Genomic DNA, 15,383 nt, shown 5'->3' with positions numbered 1-15,383 from the left:
CTGGGGACAGACTCCTTCTGGGATACAAGGAGACCTTGTATCTGTATACAGAAGAAGGCCCCAGAATATGGCATGACATTGGGCCCGTGGCTCCCTGTCCCCAGCGTGCTCGCTGCAGCACCCCCGACTGAGGGAGGAACAGAGGGCGGAGTCCAGTGACTCCACAGCCCCGTGACGGGACCCCGGCAGCCGGTCCTCTCGTTGAACAGAAGAGGCGAGTTAGGACTCCTGACAGGCAGTCAGGTTAGGACTCAACTGAGGCAGTGCAGGGCCCTGAGCTGCTGGAGGGAGCCCCAGGCTGCTCTGGAACCTGTGCCTCAGCCCCAAGGCCCCTGACTCCATTCTGCAGAGACTGTAACAGCAGAGCAGGGAGGAAATCCTGCTTCATAGCATCTGGGACTCACCTAGCAGGGCCCGCTTCCCATGAAGCCTGGGGGAGGGCTGCCAGTCACCCTCTACATATAAACAGGGACCCTACAAGGAGCATTGCCAGTGCTCCAGGCTTGGCACTGAGCAGTGAGGTGCTCTTTCCAGCCTCACAGCAATCCTGGAAGATGGGTGTCACCAACCACATTTTATGAATAAAATAATCCATGTTCAAGAAGGTGAGATGACTTGCCTAAGGTCAGCCAGCCAATATGGCCTGCAGCCAGGATTCAAATGTAGGTCTGCCTTACCCCGAAACCCAGGCTCCCAGCTGCTATTCTACCAAGCCTCCAGACAGGTGTTTTAGCCGCTATATTTGTATATTTATGATAACATTCTCTTGCCTCCTTTAGCTCTTTATTCACATGTCACTTCAAGAAAAAGTTGCAGCCCCTCCCTCAACACTCCTTTTCTCCTCCCCTGCTTTAGTTTTCTCTGTAGCATTCATTGCCATCTCACATATAAATTTTTCTTTTGTAGTGTATCATTTCTGTGCTTCCTCCCACTTGAATGTGATCCCCATGAGGACAGGGGTTTTTGTTTGTTTCCTCACTGCCTGTCATATCCCCAACACCGACCGGAAAGGGTGGCAAACAGGAAGTGTTCAAAAGACATTTGTGAATCAAAAAATAAATATATAAATAAAAACACAAGTAAAGCCATCTCTTGTATTGTCGATGGTTTCTTAGATGTCCCTGCATTATAAATCTTTTGAAGACAAGAAGCATATCCAATTAACCCCGGTATAGCCCCATCACAGAGAAAAGGAGCATGTTCTGGGCATCAAAGGGATGCTTTAACATTGTCTCCCTCAACCTCTAGCTCAGACATGCACAATCTCTTTCGTGGACCACTGCAAGATCCTCCTTCCTGGTGTCCCTGTGTCCAATGGGGTCTCCTCCAAATACATTTTCAAAGCATAGACTGTTAGAGACATTTTTTTAAAGTAAAATCTGATCGCTACCCTGCTAACATGGCAGTTTCTCCTTCATGTATCTCCAAGGTCTTCCAGGCAGCATGGAGACAGACCCTCTCTGACCTGTGCCAGCTCCATCTGTCACCACTGTGTTCCTTAACACTTACCTACTTGCCTGCCATTATGCCTTTGCACATGCTGGTCCTGCTTCCTGGAATGCCATCCTATTTCATTCTCCTCTAAGCTCCTCCTTACCATCATCAGATTAATGAACTCCTTTCATTTTTCGAAACTCAGCCCAGATACTGGTCACCCAGAAGCCTCCTAAAACTCCCTCTCTCCCTCTGCCCAAGGAAACTTCCAAAGTCTCCCAGATCGGGCTGTAGTCCTTCTGCACTGTCCGGAGGTCCTTTGCACAGCAATCTCAACTATCCAACTGCTATGGACTGAATGAGTCCCACTCACACCAATTCCTGTATTAAAGCTATAATCACCAACTCGATGGTATTTGGAGAAGGGGCCTGTGGAGATAATTAGGTCAGGAGGGTGGAGCCCTAATGGATAGATGGAATTGTGTCCTTATAAGATGAGATGTAAGAAAAAGCTTGCTTCCTCTGTTCCTGTTCCCCATCACGTGAAGACAAAGCTAGCAGATGGCTTCTGCAAACCACCCAGTCGGTCCTTGCCTGACCTGTGGGGACACAGTGGATGGAGACTCGACCTGGAGTGCTAAGGACGCCAGTTAGAAGCCCTGGGCTTGCCCAGTCAAAGCACATATGAGAAGCAACTATGAGTTGACGCTTCCCACCCCTTCTCTCTCTCTCTCTCTCTCTCTCTCTCTCTCTCTCTCTCTCTCTCCTCTCTAAAATCAATAAATAAAATCTTTAAAAGAACAACAACTGTAAAGTAGTACAACCATTATGGAGGAAAGTATGGTGGTTCCTCAAAAAACTGCAAATAGAACTACCTTATGACCCAGCAAATCCCTCTACTGGGTATATACCCCAAAACCTCAGAAACATTGATACGTAAAGACACATGTAGCCCCATGTTCATTGCAGCACTGTTCACAGTGGCCAAGACATGGAAACAACCAAAAAGCCCTTCAATAGAAGACTGGATAAAGAAGATGTGGCACGTATACACTATGGAATACTACTCAGCCATAAGAAATGATGACATCAGATCATTTACAGCAAAATGGTGGGATCTTGATAACATTATACGGAGTGAAATAAGTAAATCAGAAAAAAACAAGAACTACATGATTCCATACATTGGTGGAACATAAAAACGAGACTAAGAGACATGGACAAGAGTGTGGTGGTTACCAGGGGTGGGGGGAGGGAGGACATGGGAGGGAGGGAGGGAGAGAGTTAGGGGGAGGGGGAGGGGCACAGAGAACTAGATAGAGGGTGGCGGAGGACAATCTGACTTTGGGCGAGGGGTATGCAACATAATTTAATGACAAAATAACCTAGACATGTTTTCTTTGAATATATGTACCCTGATTTATTAAAGTCATCCCATTACCATTAATAAAAATTTATTAAAAAAAAAAAAAAAAAGAACAACAACAACAAAAAGAGTCCTCAACAGACCCAGCCACTCTGGCACGGTGACTGTGCACTTTCCAGCCTCTGGAACCATGAGAAATAAATGTCGGTTAGCACCCAATCTGATAAGTTAACAGCCTGAACTTACTAAGATACCAACACAGTTGAGAACCTTGAAATAAGGGGGAAAGGGCTCTGCCCCTCAGTCAACAACACCTCTTTCTGCACCTTGTAAAAAGGAGAAAAGCCCTTTAGTCAGGGCCTATCGATTCTTCCTTAGGAAACAACGCCCATGTATTTGGTTGCTTGCCTTCCTTGACGTCAGCCAAACAGGCATGGTAATTCAGAAGGAATTTTTGCCAAAGGACAGTACAGTAGCACTTGAAGCAGGTGAAGTTGAGGAGAAAGACAGATTTAGAAGAACTCTAACCACATAATCATCTAGGGCCATTTAGTGTAAGAGCAAACAGTCTCACATATAACAGCTTTTAGGGCATCACAGGATTTTAACACTCTTCCTCTTTCAAACCTCACAAAAGATATACCATATTGTTATTAATTAGACAAGAAAGAATAAAAATAGTAAGTTTTAGCCCAAAGCAGTAGCTCTGTTCAACGGTGCTTCATCCTCTAAGACTGATCGCATATCAGCCACTGTGCATACCCAGCTCTGGGGGTGCCTGGTGCCTCCACCACAGCGGGCCCCGTGTTAGCCAGCGGGGAGCTGCTGAGCTGCTGAGGTCACTTTGGATTCACTGAGCGCAGGAAATCATGCGATCCCCCCCATCACTCAACAGGCATCACCGCCCAACCCATACTTCCTCTAGTCCTTCTCTACCATTCCAAGCCTTTGCTTTTACTTTTCCCTCTGTTCACTGTCCTTTCTACAAATCAGAACTACTAAACGCTGACACCCACCTCAAACATCCCGCCTTCTGTGAAGCCCTCCCAGTTCCTCCACAGGTAGCTCATAGTGTGGTTGACCAGTCACCTATATGGATGATTTGTGGTGCTTGCTAACCATGGGTTGCCTACTTTGGGGCGGGGGCCTAGTCAGGTGTATTTTTAACAACCAGCTGATTCTTATACACGCTAAAGTGTGAGAGGGGCTGTCCAGACAGCCAGCCTTGCAAACCTTACGCTTTGTAATTTCTCCATCACCTGCGTTCCCCTGGTATTTTCCATATGATCTCTGAGAGCACACCTGGTCGTCTCCCAGGTAAACTGCTTACAATACAATTCCTCTCACTTGACTGTGAGCTGTTTGAGGGCAGAGTCTGTGCCTAAATTATATTTATATTCTCAGCCCCTCCAGCAGTTTGTCATCCTTGACACCTCTTTTCCTTCACATACCAATCCCATTCATCACTAAGTTCAGATGGCTTCACTCTCAGAAAATTTGATTTTGACCACTTCTCACCTCTTCCACATCAATGACATTAGTCCAAACTAACATCATCTCTCCCCACGGACTACTGCATGGTCTGCTCACTGACCCTGCTGCCTCCATCCTTGCCCACTACAACTGCCTTCCCACACAGCTATCAGAGTTTTCCTTAAAAGCAAGTTAAATATAAAAGACATAAAAAATACTCAACATGCAACAATAAAAACAACAACAAAAACAATTTAAAAAATTAGGTATTAGACTGAACAGATACTTCACCAAAGAAGACATAACAGTGGAAAATACACATGAAAAGATATTCAACATCATAAGCCATCAGAGAAATGCAACTTAAATCCACAGTGTGATACCACTCAACTTCTGAATGGCTAAACTAAAAAATACTGAAAATGTGGGGCCTGACCTGTGGTGGCACAGTGGATAAAATGTCGACCTGGAACGCTGTGGTCGCCGGTTCAAAACTCTGGGCTTGCCTGGTCAAGGCACATATGGGAGTTGATGCTTCCTGATCCTCCCCCCTTTCTCTCTCTCTCTCTCTCTCTCTCTCTCTCTCTCTCTCTCTTTCACTCTCTCTCCTCTCTAAGGTGAATTTAAAAATACTGAAAATGACAAGTGCTGACAAGGAAGCAGAGCAATTGAAATTTTCATACACTGCTGATGGGAACATACAATGATACAGCCACAATGGAAATGAGTCTGGCAATCTCTTATAAAAGTTAAATGCAAATTTCCCATAGGTCCAACTCCTGGCTATCTACCCTAGAAAAGCAAAAACATATGTTTACACAGAAACCTGAACACAAATGTTTCTAGCAGCTCTATTCATAATCACCAAAAGCTAGAAACAACCCGAGTGTTCTTCAAGGGGTGAACGGGCAGACACGTGGCGGTACATCTATGCAGTGGGATACAAACCAGCGATAAATAATGAAAACCAGCAGTACATGGGAATGCTGAGACCCACAACAACATCGGTGAATCTTCAAGGCAGTATGCTACGGAGAAGAAGCCAGTCTCAGAAAGTTACATACTGTGTAGTTCAATTAATACGACAGTCTCAAAAAGACACAACGGTAGTGATGAAAAGTCAAGCTGTAGTTGTCAGATGTTAGAAATGGGGAGTTTGTGACTCTAAAGGGACAATAGGAGAGAGGTTTTCGGATGACCAAACTATTCTGTGTCTTTGTTGTAGGCTAGTAGTTTCATGAACCTATATACATTTGTTAAAAGTGATAGCTCTGGCTGGTTGGCTCAGTGGTAGAGCGTTGGCCTGGCATGCAGGAGTCCCGGGTTCGATTCCCGGCTAGGGCACACAGGAGAAGCGCCCATCTGCTTCTCCACCCCTCCCCCTCTCCTTCCTCTCTGTCTCTCTCTTCCCCTCCCGCAGCCGAGGCTCCATTGGAGCAAAGTTGGAACGAGCGCTGAGGATTGCTCTGTGGCCTCTGCCTCAGGCGCTAGAATGGCTCTGATTGCGGCAGAGCGATGCCCCAGATGGGCAGAGCATCGCCCCCTGGTGGGCATGCCGGGTGGATCCCTGTTGGGCGTATGTGGGAGTCTGTCTGACTGCCTCTCCGTTTCCAACTTCAGAAAAATACAAAAAAAAAAAAAAGTGATAAATAGGCCTGACCAGGCGGTGGTGCAGTGGGTAGAACGTTGGACTGGGATGCAGAGGATCCAGGTTCGAGACTCCAAGGTCGCCAGCTTGAGCGCGGGCTCATCTGGTTTGAGCAAAGCTCATAGCTTGGACCCAAGGTCGCTGGCTCAAGCAAGGGGTTACTCGGTCTGCTGTAGCCCCACGGTCAAGGCACGTATGAGAAAGCAATCAATGAACAACTAAAGTGTCACAAGGAAAAACTGATGATTGATGCTTCTCATCTCTCTCTGTTCCTGTCTGTCTATCCCTCTCTCTGACTCTCTCTCTGTCTCTGTAAAAAAAAAAAAAAAAAGTGATAGATAGAACTGAACACCAACACAAGTCAATTTTACTCTATGGCAATTTTAAAAAAATAAAATCAATTAAAAGAATAAGCCAAACCATGGAACCTCTTTCCTCAAAACTTCCAACTTGGAATAGAATCCAAACTTGTCTCCTCATCGCAGGAGTCCCCACCAGACCTATGTTCAGGTCTCTCTTTCAACACATCTTCTCAAAGTCTCCCTTCTGTGCCTCTCCACCAACCCTGAGGCTCACTCTCTGTTCCCTGTGCCTGGAATTCTTTCCCACAAGATACTTCTAAACTCCCTTTCCAGCCTTATCTGTGCTGCTGCTGAAGTATCAACTCCTCAGGGAGACCTTCTTTAGCGGTCTTCTCTATAACGGCATCTTCCTGTGACCTTATACCATCATACTTTTCTCCACGACACCCATCACTAACTGACATCATGCAACATATGTGTTTCATGGTGATTTTCTATTTCCTCACCAGAACATAAGGTCCACGAGGATGGGCTTCCTGTCGGTACTGTTCATGGAGATGTCCCCTGCACCTAGGGCACTGCCTATCGCAGGATAAGGACTCCCATAAATGTTTGTTACGTGGATTAATGAGTAAATCCGAGGCATGGACACTCAATGATGGAATTCCTAAGGCTTTGAACTGGGAGCCATCCTTGGCTTCTTTGTAGCACCCTTGAAATGACCTGCCCACTTGGTCCCTGCGGAAAGCAGCCTTGGTCCAGAATATCTAATTCACTATGGATGCTTTAAAAAGGGAGGAAGTGCATCTCCCTTCTTAGTGCTGCTCTGTGGTGCTTGGTGAGGTAACTGGCAGGAGGATGGGCGGGGAGGGGGCAAAGCGGCAAGCAAAGGCGTTCTTAGGGTAATGCACGTGAGGGTTCCTGAGGGCTCCCATCTTACTGGGGCAGGGAAGTTTGAAGTGAGATTGAAGACAGCAAAAGAGAGAGAGAGAGAGAGAGAGAAGAAAAAACAAAACTACCTCTTCCCCTCTGCAACAATTTCCAAGGTGAACAAACACATTAGCATTCACAGAACACCTGCTCTCTGTCCCAGACACTCTCTACGGGCTCTCATTAAATCCTCCATCCACCCTGAAAAGTAGGTTCTATTGATCTCATTTTCCTAAGTGAAAAAGCTGAACACAGAGAGGTTGAGTAACATGTCCAAGGTCACACAATGATAAGGACCTTCTGGTGTTTTGAACTTAGGTCTGTGTAGCTTCCGATCTCATCTTTTTTCTACTTCAGGTTTTAGAAGCAGTATTCAGGGCCATGAGGGGGAGCCCTGGCCCGAGCAACCAGAGTGGACCTGCCAACCTCAAACAGGAAACGCCAACCTGGACACAGGTGAGCCGGTTCTTCTCCAAAGCTTTCCAGAGACCTGCAGAGACATGTCGGCCACAGCAAGATGCTGATTACCTTCCAGGGAAGACTGTCCCCAGTATCTACTCTGTAACAGTTTCTGAGCTCAGGGTTTCCACGTATATTCTGTCATTTAATTCTCATCACCATTAAAAACAAAAACAAACAAATAAAAAAACTTGTGAACATGTATGGAGGTATCAGAGGCTGTTTATCCAGGAAGAATTTCACAAGCAAGAACCAGAACCCCTGAGTAGCCTGCACCCCATCCATGCCGGCTAGAAACTGGACAGTTACCTTACAGACAGAAGGGAACAAAGACCCAGACACCTGCAGACAGACTTCCCTTTGCTCTTTTAGTTAGGTCAGAGTTTTTCACATTAGTTAGTACAGAAGTCACTGTACAGGGTGCCATACCCAAAACCCATGTGTAATGCAACTTGTGGCAATTAAAAAACATTTTCAAGGGTAATTTCAGCTATGAGTAATTTTCACCCTGGACTACTGATTACCTCTGATACCTCCATACATGTTCACAGGTTTTTTTATTTGTTTGTTTTTGTTTTTAATGGTGATGAGAATTAAATGACAGAATATATGTGGAAACTCTGAGCTCAGAAACTGTTACAGAGTAGATACTGAGGACAGTCTTCCCTGGAAGGTAATCAGTCCAGGTTGGCTTTGGAGTCTAAAAAAGGAGTAAGATACAGCTGTGGTAGAGCCCAGGCCACCTCTCATTTACTCTGTCTTGATAGGTAGTCAAGAAATCTTAATTCTAGAAGGGAGATCAGAGGCTACCGAGGGCTGCTCTTTGCTGGGGCAGCAGTCCGGGAGGGCTGCCGCCCACTTCTGATGACAGGGGTGTAGACCATGGACTCCCCCCCACTGGGCAGCTCCCGCCACCAGCACACTCTTCTCTAATTATCTGCTCCCGGCCCCCCTCCAACTGCTACCCCCTGCTCCTGGCTTTGCCCTCCTGCCCTGCAGAATAATTATGACCCTTCTTTGCTATGATAATCATTTGACTGTTTGAAGCCTGGGATTAGGATAATTCTTTCTTAACATTACAGTAACCAAGAAAAAAGTAGAGTATATCTGCACTGAGCTTTTTAAAGATTACTTGGTGCTTTTTCTTTCTGGGTGCACATCTATACATTCGAGACGGTGACACCCACCTCCCCACGAGGCAGCCCCACTGATGAATCACATTCCGCATGTGGTGAGCTGTGCCCTGGAAACACGCGGCTTAGCTGGGAAGACAAAGAACAGAGACTGCACGTCATGTGGCAAGTGTTCTTACAGTGGTATGATTCGGTGCCAGGCACAGGTGGAGAAAACCAGTTGGGGCCTCAGCCCACTCCTGGGAAAATTACTGGCCTGTGAGCTTGACCCTCGTGAACCACAGCTTACATCCAGAGCTTCCTCAAGGAGACTGACCCGCCCCCTCTCATGTCTCAGACACCTGCCAAATGCCGCGTGTACAGTTAGCTGTTCAATGAGTCGTACTCCAACCCTTTGGCACTTGAAAGGGGGCTGAAGGTGAGACTAAATCGAATGATCCCAGAGTTCTTTTAAATGCAGGTTTAAAAAAACCTCTTTAATAATAATACAACTTCAAACACCTAAGACAAGGACTCTTGGTCTCCATCCCCTGCGGTCTGTCAGCTCGCTGAGTGACGTGGAACAAGTCATCTAACTTCCCTGGATCTCTGTTTCCTCAGTGATATATTGAGGGTCCTAGTTCAAAGATTTTAAGGTCCCTTTCATATGTGGGTCCCCTAACCTTCTGTTCCAGACAGTAAACTGGATGATCCACAACAATCTGGCTGAACTAGCCAATCCTGAAATAGGGTGTGATTTCCAGTAGAAAGAAGAGCATACAGGAAGCGGAGGTAAGTGAGGATTCCAGCTCCAGCCCTTCCATGGCCCAGCCACTTACCGCCACCCCAGCCCAGAACATTCGCCCGCACACGCTTCAGTACCAGCCTCCACACTTACTAAGTGGTGTTCCTGGCTGAGTCACTGACTCTCCTTCAGCCTTAATATCCATGTCTGCAGAGTCAGGTGAATTCCACCTCATCCCAGGGACTCGGGGAGGGTGAAATTAATTAAAACATGTATAAAAGCACCCAGCACCCACAGGACACATGCTTCATGTCCCCTTTATTTGTACTTTACCTATCTAACTACTTAAACAACACATTCAGATTCCAAAGGCTTTTTGCAACCCAAAGCACAGAAAGACAGAGCTAGAGGGGGCTCTGAAAATCAGCTAGTCCAACTTCCCCCTACCTCTGTGATTGACAAATGAGGCTTAGAGAGACACAGTGACTTGTCCAAGCACTTACATGTTCTTCAGCAGCAAAGCCTGACCCAGAACACAAGGCGGCAGACCCCAAGGGACCATACAGGACACAGAGAGAACCCTGGACAAGCTCCTCTCTCCCTAACAAGAGTGGGAACTCCCCACTTATAATAACCAAATTCTGAAAAATACAAACAACAGAACTTTTTATTGATTTTTTTGGAGGGTTGCAAGAGAGAAATAGCATCATAGTCCGTCTATGAAATGCAAGGTTTTCTTGAATTCCCTATGAAACGAGGGTTGAAGGTTCTTGCTAGCAGCCTTTCCCAGCCGCTCCACCGCCTCTGCTCCTCCCCCTCTGCTCTTTTCAGTTCACACCTCGAGGCAGACTACCTTGCATTAGGATTCTCTCTGGGCAAGGTGAGAAGTCTCAGTGGGAGCAATTAATCCACACCCCATCAAACACAAACAAGAAAATTGTCATATGCAGAATACAAAAGGAATTCCTCCCCCAAATCCTAAGAGCTCCAGCAGGAGACAAGTAGGAAAGTGCTCAAATTCACTAAGGCACAACGATAACTCCAAGGTCAGGGACCCAAAGGTCCCCAAAACAACATGATCAAAACCCCTGAGATCATTCAGATGTTCCTGCAGGAAGCTCAGGGTAGAATCTACCAAGCGCCACTCTGCTGAGCAGGAGCACTGAAGAGGGAGCCCAGACGACGAACGTAAGGACGAGCCTGGGCTATGCTCCCTCCTGCACCCGATTCCAGAGCAAAGCGTGGACCTTCAGGGAGCATGTGATAGAAAGCTGCACCAAGAGCAAGCTTGTGTATAGCTCCCGGTCAGCACCCTCCCAGCCAGTGTCCCCCAGAACTCGGTCAGCCCTAATCTAAGCCTCACACTGAGCAAGAGACCAGAGAGAGGGACCATCACGCCCAAGTTCACGCCACCTGCCTGGGCAGTCATAAGATAAAGCCTGTGCCTGACCTTCAGTCTGAAGCTGTTCCCATCCACCTGCCCTCGGGCTCCTCTGCTAGGCCCACTCTGTCTTCCAAAACCCGGAGCTCACCTCCTGGTTTGAGGGTCCTGCCAGGCTGAACAGCGCTCAGAAGCAGGTGACAGGTTAGCAATTCATCCAGTAGGACCTCTGTAAGGCCAGAGCAGCTGGGGCTCTGCCTGTCCCCAGTGGCAAAGAGACTGCAGTGCCCAACTTTGCAAGAGCTCTCTTGTCCCTAAACGATCCTCCTCCCCCCTCCTCCCCCTCCTCCCTCTCTTGGTCCTCCTCCTCCGTAGTACTACGGAGACATGTGCTCTGCTTGGGAGGAGGGAAGGAGGAAGGTGCAGCTGTTTACTGGAAGGAGAAGGGCAACAATCTGCTGCCGTGTTATACACTCACATCGAGCAGATGAGGAATGGAAAAAAAAATAGCTCTCTCTGCTGCCACAGAAATATTAACCCTTGTGTTCGAGCTTTGCTCCTCACACAGCTGAATCGAGAGAAACAATACATTTAACCAATGGAGTGCCAGCCAAAGACATTACATCATCGGTCAGCCCCATCATTGGCTAATAATTCCTAGAAGGCACCAGTCTGCTTTTAGGTGGTTAACCCTTTCACGTTCATTGTAGAAATGACTCAAGCGCTTAGTCTGAACTAATGTTCCTAGACCTTACTTTTATCCGAATCATCTGGGGTGCTTTCTACACAAACAGATCACTATGTTTTATCCCTATTCCATCATCTAAATCAGATTCTTTAGGGGGATCGTGGATATCTGTATTTCAAATAGTGTGCAGAGTGTGGGGACCACTGGTCTATTAAGAAACTCATCCTCTCCAAAGATAATGAGATAACATTTTTTCCCCTGTGCATTTATTATGTGTCCTGTACTTTATAGTATCATCTCATTCATTTTGTACACTGAGCAGTGGATGTCATTGGCTCCATTTCACAGATATGGAAGAGTAGGGTTCAGAGAGAATAAGTCGCTTGCTCTTGAGATGGAGCCTGGCTTTGAAAGCCAGGTTGTCTGCACCCTACATGGCCACCCCTTTGAAGCTCCCACTTAACAGCAAACCCAAGCCATTTTTCTACCTATTGCCTCCAGAGTTATAGAAAATATAGACCTTCTCAATGAATTGGAAAATGCCACTGAGCTATGAAGGCCTGGGGAATAAAGAGCCTGGTGAGCTTCCCTAAGAGGTGACCACGGATCATAAACCCTCTAGCGAATCATTCTCTTTCTCAGGCTCAACCCTTCTGCTTTTGCTGAAAATCTCAAGTTAGCTGTCACTTTCTCTAGGAAGCATCCTCTCACTCCCAACCCCGGGACAGATGCCCTGCTCCAGGCTCCTAAGGTCCCCTGTATCCATTGCCTGCAACTGCTTGTTTACCTGGTAAAAATCCATAAGATTTGGGCCATTTCTACCTTCTCCACCAACTTCTGCCCATAACAGAGCCTGCTACATGTGATTACTCAACTACGGGAGGGAGGCAGGGTCTTTGCTGAGATTCAAAATGGCACCACGCAGAGATGGGACAGGTAAAGAACTGGAAGCAGAACCCACAAGAAGAAATTATCTAACCTGGGGCAAGTTCATTGCGGGAGGGGGTTGGCTGTAAATGAGAACAGCATCTTCCTCATAAGTTTATATTAAAGAATGATCCAGGCTCGAATGTGCTCATCTACATTCTCTGACCCTAGATCTCATCTGTTTTGTTGGCTGACTTCTAATTGCTCACAGTCCTCCTTTGCATCTCCAACCCAGACTCCTCCACCCCAGGTTCCATGCCAATGCCTCGCACAACTCCAAGAAAGCATGTGAATTTACTCCCTGAACTCTTCCTTGCTCCAAACCCACTCTCCTCCACTTTGTGACTGGTGCTCCCATCCATTCACCCAATCTTTTTTTTTAATTGACGTGAAATTCACATAACATAAAACTAACCACTTTAATGTGTACAATTCAGTCCCATTTAGGACATTCATAATGTTGTGCAATCCCATATCTATCTGATTCCAAAACATTTTCATCACCACAATAGGAAACCACTTACCCTTTAAGCAGTCACACCCCATTTATCCTTTCTTCCCTAGCCCCTGGTAAACATGAAACGCCTATCCATTTTTTATCTCTATAGATTCACCTCTCCTGGATATTTCATATAAATGGAATCACATACTACCTGACCTTTTGTGTCTACCTTCTTTCACTTAGAATGTTTTCATGGTTCATTCACATTGTAGCATGCATTGGCACTTTGTTCCTTTTCATGGCCAAGTAATATTCCATTGTTAGTATGTACCATATTTTGTTTATCCATTCATCTCTTGATGGAAATCTGGCATTCACCCATTTTTAAACCATAAACCTGGGGGGGTATCCTTGATCTTTCCCTTTACTGTATGCCCCACATCTAATAATTCAAGTCCTGTGCATTTTAAACCCAAAAGATAGGTAGCTCCAATCCTACTTCTCTCCAATACCATTGCTATGGTGCAGCCAGGACACCAACATCTCTCACCTAACTCCCAATGTGTGACAAGATCCCATTCTTCTCTCTCCTCTACTTTCACCTGGTAGCTACACAAACCAGGTCATCCATTCTCTTCAAGAGTACTTACTGAGCACTTTTTTTTCCATAGAGCTTGCCTCCCAGAAGCACGACAGAAACAAACAAATACATCCTATAGTGCCAGGTGAGTCCTAGACTTAACATCCTTCAATGATTGTTCATTGCACTGTGAGGAAAATCCGAGCTCAGCATGGCCTTCCAAGGCCCCGTCTACTTCTCCAAACTCATCGCAGGCTGCTACCCAGTCACGCTGCACTCCATGTCTCCACCTCATGGTCCTTGAACAGGATGCTCTCTCTGCCTCTTGGTCTTGGCATTGCTGCATCTATCTCATCCTTCGGATCCCAGGGTAAATGTCACTCCTCCAGCTCACCTTCCTGGCCACTCTGTGATTGAATGATTCATTCTTAATTCATTTCTATCATTCAAGAAATTTGTGCTAAGAATTGTGCTTGGCTCTTGGGATAAAGCAACGACCCCCTGGAGCCTTCAGACTAGTGGGGAGGACCAGCAAATGGATGGACAAGTGCCGTGAAGGGAAAGTAAAAGGGAGGGGACTTGCTTTACACAGGATGGTCCAAAAGGTGTGAGGGGGTTATCTTGAAACTGAAGGATGTGAAGGACTCCATTGGGAAAATGTCCTATTACTCTCTATCACATTCTGGCTACACAATGCAATGTTGCAAACATCAGTGTTTGCTTTTGAAGAAGCAAAACATTTAATGTCTGTCTCCCCTAATACAATAGATAGACTGCACTGTATTTTCAGCACTTAGGACAGCACCCACCGTTTAGGAGGCATTCAATGCTCACTGATTCAATTAATAGTTGAGGTTGTTTTTTTTTAAGGAATGAATAAACTAATAAATCCACTACTAAAATCAGCCCAGGAAGCATAACAGATCATATAGTTTTGATACTTGTTATTGTTATAATTTTATGGAAAGAGGACACCTACTCTGCTGGGTTTTGGAAAACCAGGTTGACTCTAAAATGACAGTAAGAGCGCCTAACTTGGAGGATTACTGAATAACTAGGAGAGAATGCATAGACATAACAGGCACTCAATTACGGGCAGCAGCAGCCAACATGGCTGTTACTACTAAAGGTTCTTTCTTAATAAAAGCTGATTTACTCAACTTAAATTCCAAAATCTATTTTCAGAGCAGTCAAGAAGTTAAAAGCTAAGAAAATTGAACACTTTAAAAATGCCTGCCCAGCACCAGGAACAGCACAAAGCTCTTTCTCTCAGTCATCTCATGTACATCCCAAACCCATCCTTCCTGGTGCCGGCCCTGGTCCGGCCCTCAGTACCACCTGCCACACAGGCACACCTGCTCCCCACACTACAGGAGGTGTTGCCTTCTCACAGGACACACAGGCACACCTGCTCCCCACACTGTGAGAAGGAGGTGTTGCCTTCTCACAGCTCACAGTTGAGTCTCTCTCTTCAGGAACTGTCCTGTTGAAGGGACACCCAAAGTTTTGCTCCCTCCCTGGGGATAGCCTGCACTCACTGGCTTCAGAGTCCCAGCCCCATGCCTCAGGGGATCAATGGAGGCCTCTTTAACACTCCACCACATATCAACCTGTCCCTCTGCTCAGTCCTTCTTATTCCCCAGCCCCTAATGTCCACTCCCTGGGAATTCCCTGCATACAAATCTCAAAGTCTTTGAGTCTTTTTTCAGGGAACCAGACCTATGGTAGATAGGGATGATGATTTCCTTTTAAATCAGAAAACTGAGGTTCAGAAAGGTTGATAATGTCCCCCAGGCACATAGCTAAAGTGACTTTCTGGTCTGACTCCCCAGCGGCCCCTGCTCTTTACTGCAGCCTCTAATAGCTGAGGTTGTGTCTCTGCAGGATAGAAAGAAG

At 46.3% G+C, this 15,383-nt stretch overlaps 1 protein-coding gene across 1 annotated transcript in view; it reads right to left on the bottom strand.

The window, feature by feature from the left end:
- SYN3 (synapsin III) overlaps positions 1-11,257 on the bottom strand; it is a 443,069-nt gene extending 431,812 nt beyond the window's left edge. Inside the window, exon 1 of the mRNA XM_066259929.1 lies at positions 11,002-11,257. The gene's annotated coding sequence lies outside the window, so the exon portion shown is untranslated. The remainder of the gene's footprint in view (positions 1-11,001) is intronic.
- Between the last annotated feature and the right edge of the window lie 4,126 nt (positions 11,258-15,383).

The sequence above is a fragment of the Saccopteryx bilineata genome, chromosome 1, assembly GCF_036850765.1.
Source record: "Saccopteryx bilineata isolate mSacBil1 chromosome 1, mSacBil1_pri_phased_curated, whole genome shotgun sequence".
Classification (NCBI taxonomy): Eukaryota; Metazoa; Chordata; class Mammalia; order Chiroptera; family Emballonuridae; genus Saccopteryx; species Saccopteryx bilineata.
This window is presented reverse-complemented; position numbering and strand designations above follow the sequence as displayed.